The following is a 9,186-nucleotide window of genomic DNA, read 5'->3' on the forward strand; positions in this document are numbered from 1 at the left end:
CTCTACAATGAAATATGTTAGATTCCATTATGGACTGAATGCTGGTGTCCTTTCAAAATTCCTATGTTGGAGCCTTACCCCTCAATAGGACAGTATTTGGAGATGGGCTTTTGGGAGACAACCAGGGTTAGAGGAGGTCATTGAGGGGGCAGCCCTCATGATGGGATTGGTGCCCTTATTTGAAGAGACAGGGGAGAGCTTTTTCTCTCTCTCTCTCTCACAGATGGAGACACAGCAAGAAGGCAGCTGTGAGAAAGCCGGGAAGAGAGTCCTCCCCAAGAACCAAATCAGCTGGCATCTTTTTTTCCTTTCTTTTTTTTTTTGTTTGTTTTTGTTTTTGGTACGCGGGCCTCTCACTGCTGTGGCCTCTCCCGTTGCGGGGCACAGACTCCGGACGCGCAGGCTCAGCGGCCACGGCTCACGGGCCCAGCCGCTCCGCGGCATGTGGGATCTTCCCGGACCGGGGCACGAACCCGTGTCCCCTGCATCGGCAGGCGGGCTCTCAACCACTGCGCCACCAGGGAAGCCCCAGCCGGTATCCTGACCTTAGACTTCCCAGCCTCCAGAACGGTGAGAAACAAAGTTCTGTGTGTAAGCCCCCAGTCTGTGGTATTTTGCTATGGCAGCCCAAGCCTGCTAAGAGAGATTCGAGCTAAGTTTGGTTTTTTAAAAATAAATTTATTTATTTGTTTGTTTGTTTATGTTTGGCTGCATTGGGTCTTCGTTGCTGCGCGCGGGCTTTCTCTAGTTGTGGCGAGCGGGGGCTACTCTTCATTGCGGTGCGCGGGCTTCTCATTGTGGTGGGTTCTCTTGTTGCGGAGCACAGGCCCTAGGTGTGTGGGCTTCAGTAGTTGTGGCACGTGGGCTCAGCAGTTGTGGTGCACGGGCTTAGTTGCTCCGCTGCATGTGGGATCTTCCTGGACCAGGGCTCGAACCTGTGTCCCTTGCACTGGTGGGCGGATTCTTAACCACTGCGCCACCAGGGAAGTCCTCGAGCTAAGTTTTATCTGAGAACCCCTGAGGCTGAAGCAGGGGCAGAAGTAAGGAAAAGACCAAAACTTGGGGGGAAAAAATGCTTAATTCTGGGAATTCCCTGGCAGTCCAGCGGGGTCCACTGATTAGGACTCTGTGCTCTCACTGCCATGGGCCGGGGTTCAATCCCTAGTCAGGGAACTAAGATCCCGCAAGCCATGCGGTCTGGCCAAAAAAAAGCTCAATTCAGTGAAGTAGTTACTTGGCAAATCTGCTTTTTGGAGAATTGGCTTTGGGGATGTGATGGCCTGTCTGCAGAAGTATATGTGCCCAGGATTCAGAAGAGTCATTTCCTAGCTGTGTGACTTTGGATAGGTTATGGAATTTCTCTGAGCCTCAGTTTCCCCACTTACCTGAAAAACAGAGCCATAGAAAAGTTCCTCCACCCCAAACCCAACATGAGGATGAAGTAACCCAACACGAGTGCCTGCTCCCAGTAAGTGCTCAGAGATGTGGACTATAATTCTCCCCTCTCTCAACTGGCTTGAGGATAAAGAGATAACAAACATGAGAATACTCTGAAAAAGTACCATGCAAAGCCAAAGCGTTACTACAATTATTATTAAGCAAAACTATTCCGAGTATAGATGGTAAAACCAGACTCCCTGCAGCTGTTGGCTGACTCTTTGTCATAAGTGTCTGTCAGCATTCTTGGCTGTTGGATCCTGAACCCAGAAAAGGTAAAAGGTACAAACACTATGGTTACAACAAGGCCAAAGGGAAAGTGAAGAGACATCCTGATTTGCATTTTCAAAGCTCCAAACTATAGTTCCTGGTCACACAATCCCATGGTTGTCGGTGCTGTTTTGGGAAAACCTGAGCTGGGTCCTTCTGTCCCGGGCCACCAGCAAATCTGGTTTTGGACGGCGTTAACAGTACGAGGTCAAGATGTAGAGGGGCTGTAAGGGACATCGTCCTTTGCTGACAAGGCCAATTGAAAGTGGAATTGCGTAATACCATTTGCAGCCACATGGATGGACCTAGAGATTGTCATACTGTGTGAAGTAAGTCAGTCAGAGAGAGACAAACACCACATGACATCGCTTATATGTGAAATCTAAAAAAAAAAAAGGGTACAAATGAACTTACCTATAACACAGAAAAAGAGTCACACATGTAGAGAACAAACTTATGGTTACCAGGGTAACAGGGGAAGCGATACATTGGGAGATCGGGATTGACATATCCACACTACTATATATAAAACAGATAACTAGTAAGGACCTACAGTACAGCACAGGGAACTCTACCCAATACTCTGTAATGGCCTATCTGGGAAGAGAATCTAAAAAGGAGTGGATCTATGTATCTGTATAACTGAGTCACTTTGCTGTACACCTGAAACTAACACAACATTGTAAATCAACTCTACTCCCATAAAAATTTTTTCAAAAAGAAAGTGGGAATTACATTTTAATATCAGAAACATCCAGAAGGATGATCTGTCCATGACACTGAGCTAACTGCTCCAACAAGAAACCACCACAACTCTCAGATGTGAAGTCCATGAGGGCAGGGCTGTCTATCTGTTTCACACACTGCATAATCCGGCTACCCAACCCAGGAAGCGTTCAGCCCATATTGGCCAAATGAGTGCATCTGACCTGAACCGCTCCGGCCGAGCCTCCACCCCACCCTGAAAACTCAGCTTCATCTCATCACTTCCCTAAATTCAGATGACCTTTCTCAGTTCCCCTGCCTCTGAGGTTCTCACTTGCAAAAGCGCCCTTTGCTGAGGGGCTGCTTTAGGTGATAATCACGTGTGTCCTCTCTTCTAAACTAGAGAGCAAACACTTTGAGAGCACGGACCACATCCTCCGAGGCGTGGTTTTGTGGCCTGGGAGACTACTGCATTCGCCGCTGCGCACGAGTGGGCTGTATGAGCAGAGGCTGTCCGGATAGAGCAGCAGTGGACGTGGGATGGAAGGACGGATGGATGTTCCCTGTACCCAGCCCCGCCCCGGATCCCTACTAAGCATCTGAGCTCAACACAGAGGCCAGAGCCCTCCACCGACCACGGCAGGGCAGGGTCCCTCCTTGCCTCAAACCCCTAACACAGTCCTGGAGCATCCTCCTAGCTTCTTGGCCCCGTATCCTGCTAGCCACGTGGAGACGCATGGACGCACCGCTCTGACAGGGTTAAAGTAGAAGCTTAACAGTGTGTACCGTTCCAGGAAGCAGCGAGGCAGGCTGTGCGTGTTTAGACAAGATGGGGAAAGCCAGCATCTCCCTTTAGGCAAGAAACATAGCAGGAGAGCAGGTTTTCATTCCTTGGACTTTGAGGAAACATGATGGGCGGGTGGGACTTCAACAATTACCCAAAGGAAGCCTGATCTGGTGGCGACAAAACCCAGTGGTCCCACACCCAGCACTTTCCAAAACTCCATGACTCACAACCGTGCCATAAGAGTCTAACATGACATGTATTTGTTCCTGAAAGCAATGTGATTAAAATTACTTGGTTCCGAGAATTTTAATTTTTGTTTTGTTCTGTTTTTAAGACTTTTGCAACAGGCTTGAGATCATTTATAGAGCCCTCCTCAAGGCCATTGTTCTCTCATTTTTTTTCTTTATAAGCGGTGAGATGACAAAACTACAGGAGCAGTAAACGATGAAGACAAAAAAGGACAAATATCAGTGTTGACATCCAAGTCAAAGTTACTCCAGAGTGAACGCAATGCCCACAGGGATACATCAACACTGCCCAGAGTGGTAACCAGGAGTGAGAGAATTCAGATCACCAGAGGCCCCTGGTACCCTGGGTGGGGAGGTGACCTCCCTGTCCCCAAATCCAGCATACTCTTCCCCCCACCACCACCTTCCTCTCATTCTCTTCACCCTTCACCCCTCCGCCTTGCCAGTGCTTGCAAGAACTTTCCTACCCATTCTAGGCCCACCGAGCTCCATCTTCCTCAATGCCCCCAGCCTCTTACACAGGTTAATTCAGTTAACCTAGCAACACAGCACTAAGCTCCCCACACAACTACCCTCTGAGGGAGGTATTATTATTATTATTATCCTCCCCCTTTCATGGATGAGCAGACTGAGGTAGAGAGAGGTTAATTCGCCCAAAAGGTGACACAGCTGCCAGGGCAGACCTGGGATTCCAAGTCGGGCCTTGGAGTCCACGTTCACATGCCTCTTAACATTTATAGCATCTTCCACCAAACCTCTCAGTTACACAGCCCCCTCCCTTGCCTTTCACGGTCCACTATGGTGACTCTTGGGTTTGTTTTCCCTCTCCAGGGAGAACTTATCCGGGAGGGCGGGGAACCACATCTTTCTTGTCCTCGTACTAATATGGATCCTCCTCATTGGCCTGCAAATGTTTCTGCTTGGGTATCCTCTAAAAGAATATGGAAAAACAAAAAACCCCTTCTGTATTAACTCAAGCTGCCATAGCAAAATACCACAGACTGGGTGGCTTAAAAAATAGGAACGTATTTTCCCCTGGTTCTGGTGGCCATAAGTCTGAGATCAGGGTGCCGGCATGGTCAGGTGCTAGTGAGGGCTCCCTTCCTGGCTTGTAGATGGCTGTCTTTTCACTGCACCTTCACATGGCCTTTCCTCAGTGTGTGCTCACAGAGAGAGACACAGAGAGACAGAGAGATTTCTCTCTCTTCCTCTTCTTATAAGGGCACGAATTCCATCATATGGGCCCCACCCTCATGACCTAATCTAACCCTAATTCCTCCCAAAGACCCCATCTCCAGATACTGTCACATTGCAGGGGGGAGGGGGGAGGGGGAGGGGGAGGGGCTTCAACATCTGAATGGTGAGGGGCACAAACATTCAGCCCCTAAAACCCTCACACAGGGTTAAGGTACCTTCATTGTTTCATCACAATTCTAAATAGCTGCAAAAGTTATCACTTCAATTGTATCCGTAAGTGCTGACTTTTACAACAAAACTATTACACCGCGCTTTTCAACGTATCCAATGTCATATAAACACCTGAGCAATTGCAGGATCTTAGTTCCCCGACCAGGGATCGAATCCAGGCCCCAGCAGTGAAAGTGCCGAGTCCTAACCACTGGACCGTCAGGGAATTCCCACCATCATTCATTCAAAAATTACTTGAGAAGAGTTCTCATTAGGTTGGAAATTTTCTACCATTTCTCTCTCTTTTTTTCAAAACTGTATTTCCATTCTATCCCAACATAATAGACCTTTATGTTCAGAAGTAGTGAATTACCTTATCCTACTTTTCTGGAACACAGACTTTGTGTAGAAATTGAAATTTAATTGCTTATGCTTTGCTCCAAGTGTAAAAAAAAAAAAAAATCCCTTCTGGATCGAGCCACTGTCATTACTACTGTAAGTAATTGTTTATAATCAAACAACATATAAATTTTGACAAATTATTATTAAGCACAAGATAACTTTCTTGGAAATGCATCTTTAACAAGATGCACTTGGGAGATGGGACATACTGACTTGAAGAAAGGAGCTTTCCCTGACATAATATTTTGATCTCCCCCCCAGAGGTGTTTACAGCTAGAGCAGGGCACCCTAGTGAGATCTTGGCTCTGGCTAAGCAAGAGAAGGCCCACCAGGCAGGAATAAAGGAACAGCGGGCCTGCCCCATGGTGGGTTCTCAGACAAATCAACTTCAGGAAAGAGCTGATGTTCTGAAAAGTGATTCCCCCAAAACTGTGCCTCAGAACAGATTTTCCCCTTGGGAAATCTTCAAATTCTCCCCCAAACATGCATTTCTGTTTGAAGGGCCCTGCCTTCCCTCAAGCCATCAAACGTCAGGGTTGGGGGAAATCCTGTAAACCTCAAGATAAACCCAGCACCTCCACCTCGAAACTCAGGATTCCTAGAGGGAAAAGTCTGTGAAGTTCCGTGCTGTCCGGAGAAGCAGATATTAAAGGTTTAAAGCGAGAGTTTGAGTTAATCGAATACTCACGGTAAGACAGGCACGTGGTGCAGACACAGGGAAGGAGGAGAGTGGGCGGGTGGGCAGGCCGTCCAGGGCTCCCCCTCTTCCTTGGCTGCTCTGAAGACCCAGCCCTTAAAGGCAGGCTTATACTTCCCTGAGCTCCAGACAAGATTCCTTTCAGTCTACTTACCCCAAGTTGAAGTTCTCACGGGCTGGTAAATGCAGGGAGCTTATTTGCAAGCCAGGGTCATATCTGCCTAGCAACCCAACATGAAGACTAGAAGGACTCTGAACGTTGACAGAGACCCGGCAGGCCAAGTTTGCACAAAGGAATCTGTTCTCATGCAAATGAGCCAAAACAGGAGGGCTAGAAAAGAGACAGCAGTGGGGACAGCTCTCGGGAGCCACTGCATTTCCAGAGACGTTGTGGGACTTTCTACGGCATCATTATAGCCTTGCCCCCTGTAAACGAAGGGCCCTAGGGGCTCTGCCGCCACTTGGGTTGCGACAGACACAACAGAAGAGGCTAAGAGGGGCGCTGAACCCTGAACTTAATTTCCTGATTTTTCTGGTTCTGTACTCCAGATTCTAAAGGTCCTTGTGTTCGTATTTAGAACTAAACAAGAGTTAGTTTTGTTTTTCTTTTTTTTGAGGCGGGGGGAGGTAATTGATTAGCATGGTAATGCAGTGCTTTCCCTCCGTTGCTTTCCCTGTTAGAGAGAGAAAAACAGGGGTTTTCACACTTGGTCTCACTAGGATTCAGGGAACAAGGTGAAGCCAGCCTCTCATCATGGTGGGCAAATGTCACTGGTTTTTGGCTGGCAAGACTGCACAGAGGTTGGGTTTCCAGACACCCTGCTGTTATCCGAACGCAGGAGGCAAATGTCATACTTGGAAGAGCTCTCAGTTGCAAAAACAGCCAGTGTGTCTAAACCTTGGGGAAAATCCCTTCCATGCTCTGTGCCTAAACTTTTCTCATCTGTAAAATGGAGATGAGTGTCAACTGTAGAAGGTTGCTGATGGGCTTAAAATTAGATCACAGGAACCGCACCTAATACAGGGAACACAGCAAAAATGCAAAAAAAAAATACTAATAGGTATAATTAATATTAATAAAATAGCATTACATTATTATTGCTATTATCATTACAGGCATGCTCCTCCAACAGCTAGTCATGTCACCTGGCCGCACACTCAGATGTGACCTTCCCAAACGTTCATTCACCCCTAGGGCTTTCTGCATTATTTGTCTAATTTTTAAAACCAAGAAGCTGAAGCACCAAGATCTTTGGTGACTTGCTTGGAGTCACTCGGCTATAGTTAATGGGCTGCACCCACCCCTAGGTTCCTAAGCAGGTCTCAATGCAGTATGTGCTGTGTCATGCTAAATACGACATCTCCACACTCAGAGCAGGGACAGGTCTCAAGGCACTGTACGATCCTAAACATCGAAGATTATATTTACAGGCATTCCTATTTTAGCATCAAGTGCTTTCATGGCGGTGGTTAAAGTCACATTCTAAATTTCATTACGTGTGGAGTCCTGGAAGAACAGCTCGAAAAAGGACCGCGTGCAGGATGTGTGCTGCCGTCAGCTGTTGGACTTGGAAAGCCCCAAACAGCAGTAACAGTAAGAGCTACTGGCTAGTGAGGGCGTACCATACACAACGCCAGTCGCTGTGATCCGTCCTGCACCGGCATCGTCAATTAAATGCTTTGATTCTGGGTATATCCCGATTGCCCCCATTTTAGAGATTTGGTCATTCATGCTCCAGGAAGTTAGGTTACTCGGGCAAGGTTGCAAGGCTCACCAGTGGCCCCCGGCTGTACTGTCCCGGTCGTAAGCAGGCACTCTGCGCCAACACACCGGCTCCCTAACCCACGCCAGCTGGTTAACAGCACAAAATGGCACTTAACCCAGCAGACCCGATGCCAAAATCACGGGAGAAATCAGGCAGCGACCGCAAAGGGCTTTTTATTACGATTCAGACGGCCGACTCCTCCCGGTGGCGACCCTCCGTACACGCACCCCCAAAGCAGGCTCTCCCGAGTTTCTCCCATCAGAAGCACATTCTCCGAACCCAATGCAGGGAGCGGCTGGGGCCAGAGTCGGCAGGGGACGCGGAGAATACGGCTTTCTGCTCCAGAGCAGCTCTCAAAGAGGCCCTGGGGACGTGAGGCGGACACCAGGCGGCCGAGTCCGTGCCCCCGCGGGCTCCGAAACGCCTGGGACCCGACACACGGCTTTGTCCCCGCGACGAGCTCCTTCCTGAGGCTCCCGAGCATCATCCGCTGAGCCCCCTGTGACCCTGGGGTCCGGGACTCCGCGATGAGGGGCACGCACCCCCTCGGCGTCCGGCTCCCTCGCCCACCGGCGCTCCCCGCGAGTTCTGCGGCCTGGCACCTGCGTGGACGTCGCCTCCCGCTCGGCGGGGAGGATGCGCGCGCGCCCCGGGCCGGGGATGCTGACTCAGCCCGGCCGCTCGCCCACATCCCTCGCGCGCAACGCGATGCTGTCGCTTCTGCAGCAAAGCGGGGACAGCAAAGCGCCCGTGGCAGCCGGCCGCGAGCTTCCTGGGGCCCGCACAACGCCCCCCCCCAAGGGGAACCGCTGGGGTGCGCGAGTTGACGAAATCGGGGGAAGCGGGCACGAGAGGAGGAACTCGGGGTCCGCGGCGCCGCGCGCGCAGCTCACACCCGAACTGGAAGGAACCTGTTCTGCCCAGGGCGGGCGCGGAAACGCCGCAGCCCGGAGCCCAAGCCCTCCGGGCGCGGGCGGGGCCGGCGGGAAGGGAGGCGGCCCGGGGACCCCGCACGTCCGGCCGGACGTGTCCGCAGAGTGGGTGCCGGCGCGCCCCGCTTACAGCGCTGCCGAGCGCCGGGGTCCGGTCGGGCCCGGCGCGCCAGGATGCGCGCGGCCGGGGCGGGTGGGGGGCGGCCCCGCGGGACCCCACGGCCGGTCTGGGGTCTGGCACGGCGAGGCCGTTACCTTCCGTGACCCCCGGCCCGGGCCCCGGGCGGGCGCGGGCCCGGCACGGCCTCGTCCACGTGGGCCGGCGCGCGCACGCCGGGCCGGCCCCCTCCTTGGCGGCGCTCCGCGCTCGCAGCACATGGTCGGCGGCGCGCCCCCGAGGCCGGCGGAGACCGGCTGCAGCCGGTATAGGATAAGCGATAGGCAGCGACGCGGGGCCGGGGCGCGGGCGGCGGCACGCACGGCTCGCGCGGCGCGGCGCGGCGCGGGCGGCGGGGCGGGGGGCGGGGGGCGCGGC

The 9,186-nt window shown here is 51.8% G+C and overlaps 1 protein-coding gene across 4 annotated transcripts in view; it reads right to left on the reverse strand.

The window, feature by feature from the left end:
- The window catches only part of ARSG (arylsulfatase G), a 121,469-nt gene that overhangs the window by 78,237 nt on the left and 34,046 nt on the right, over positions 1-9,186 (reverse strand). The window lies entirely within an intron of this gene.

This window comes from Physeter macrocephalus, chromosome 14 (genome assembly GCF_002837175.3).
Source record: "Physeter macrocephalus isolate SW-GA chromosome 14, ASM283717v5, whole genome shotgun sequence".
Lineage (NCBI taxonomy): Eukaryota > Metazoa > Chordata > Mammalia > Artiodactyla > Physeteridae > Physeter > Physeter macrocephalus.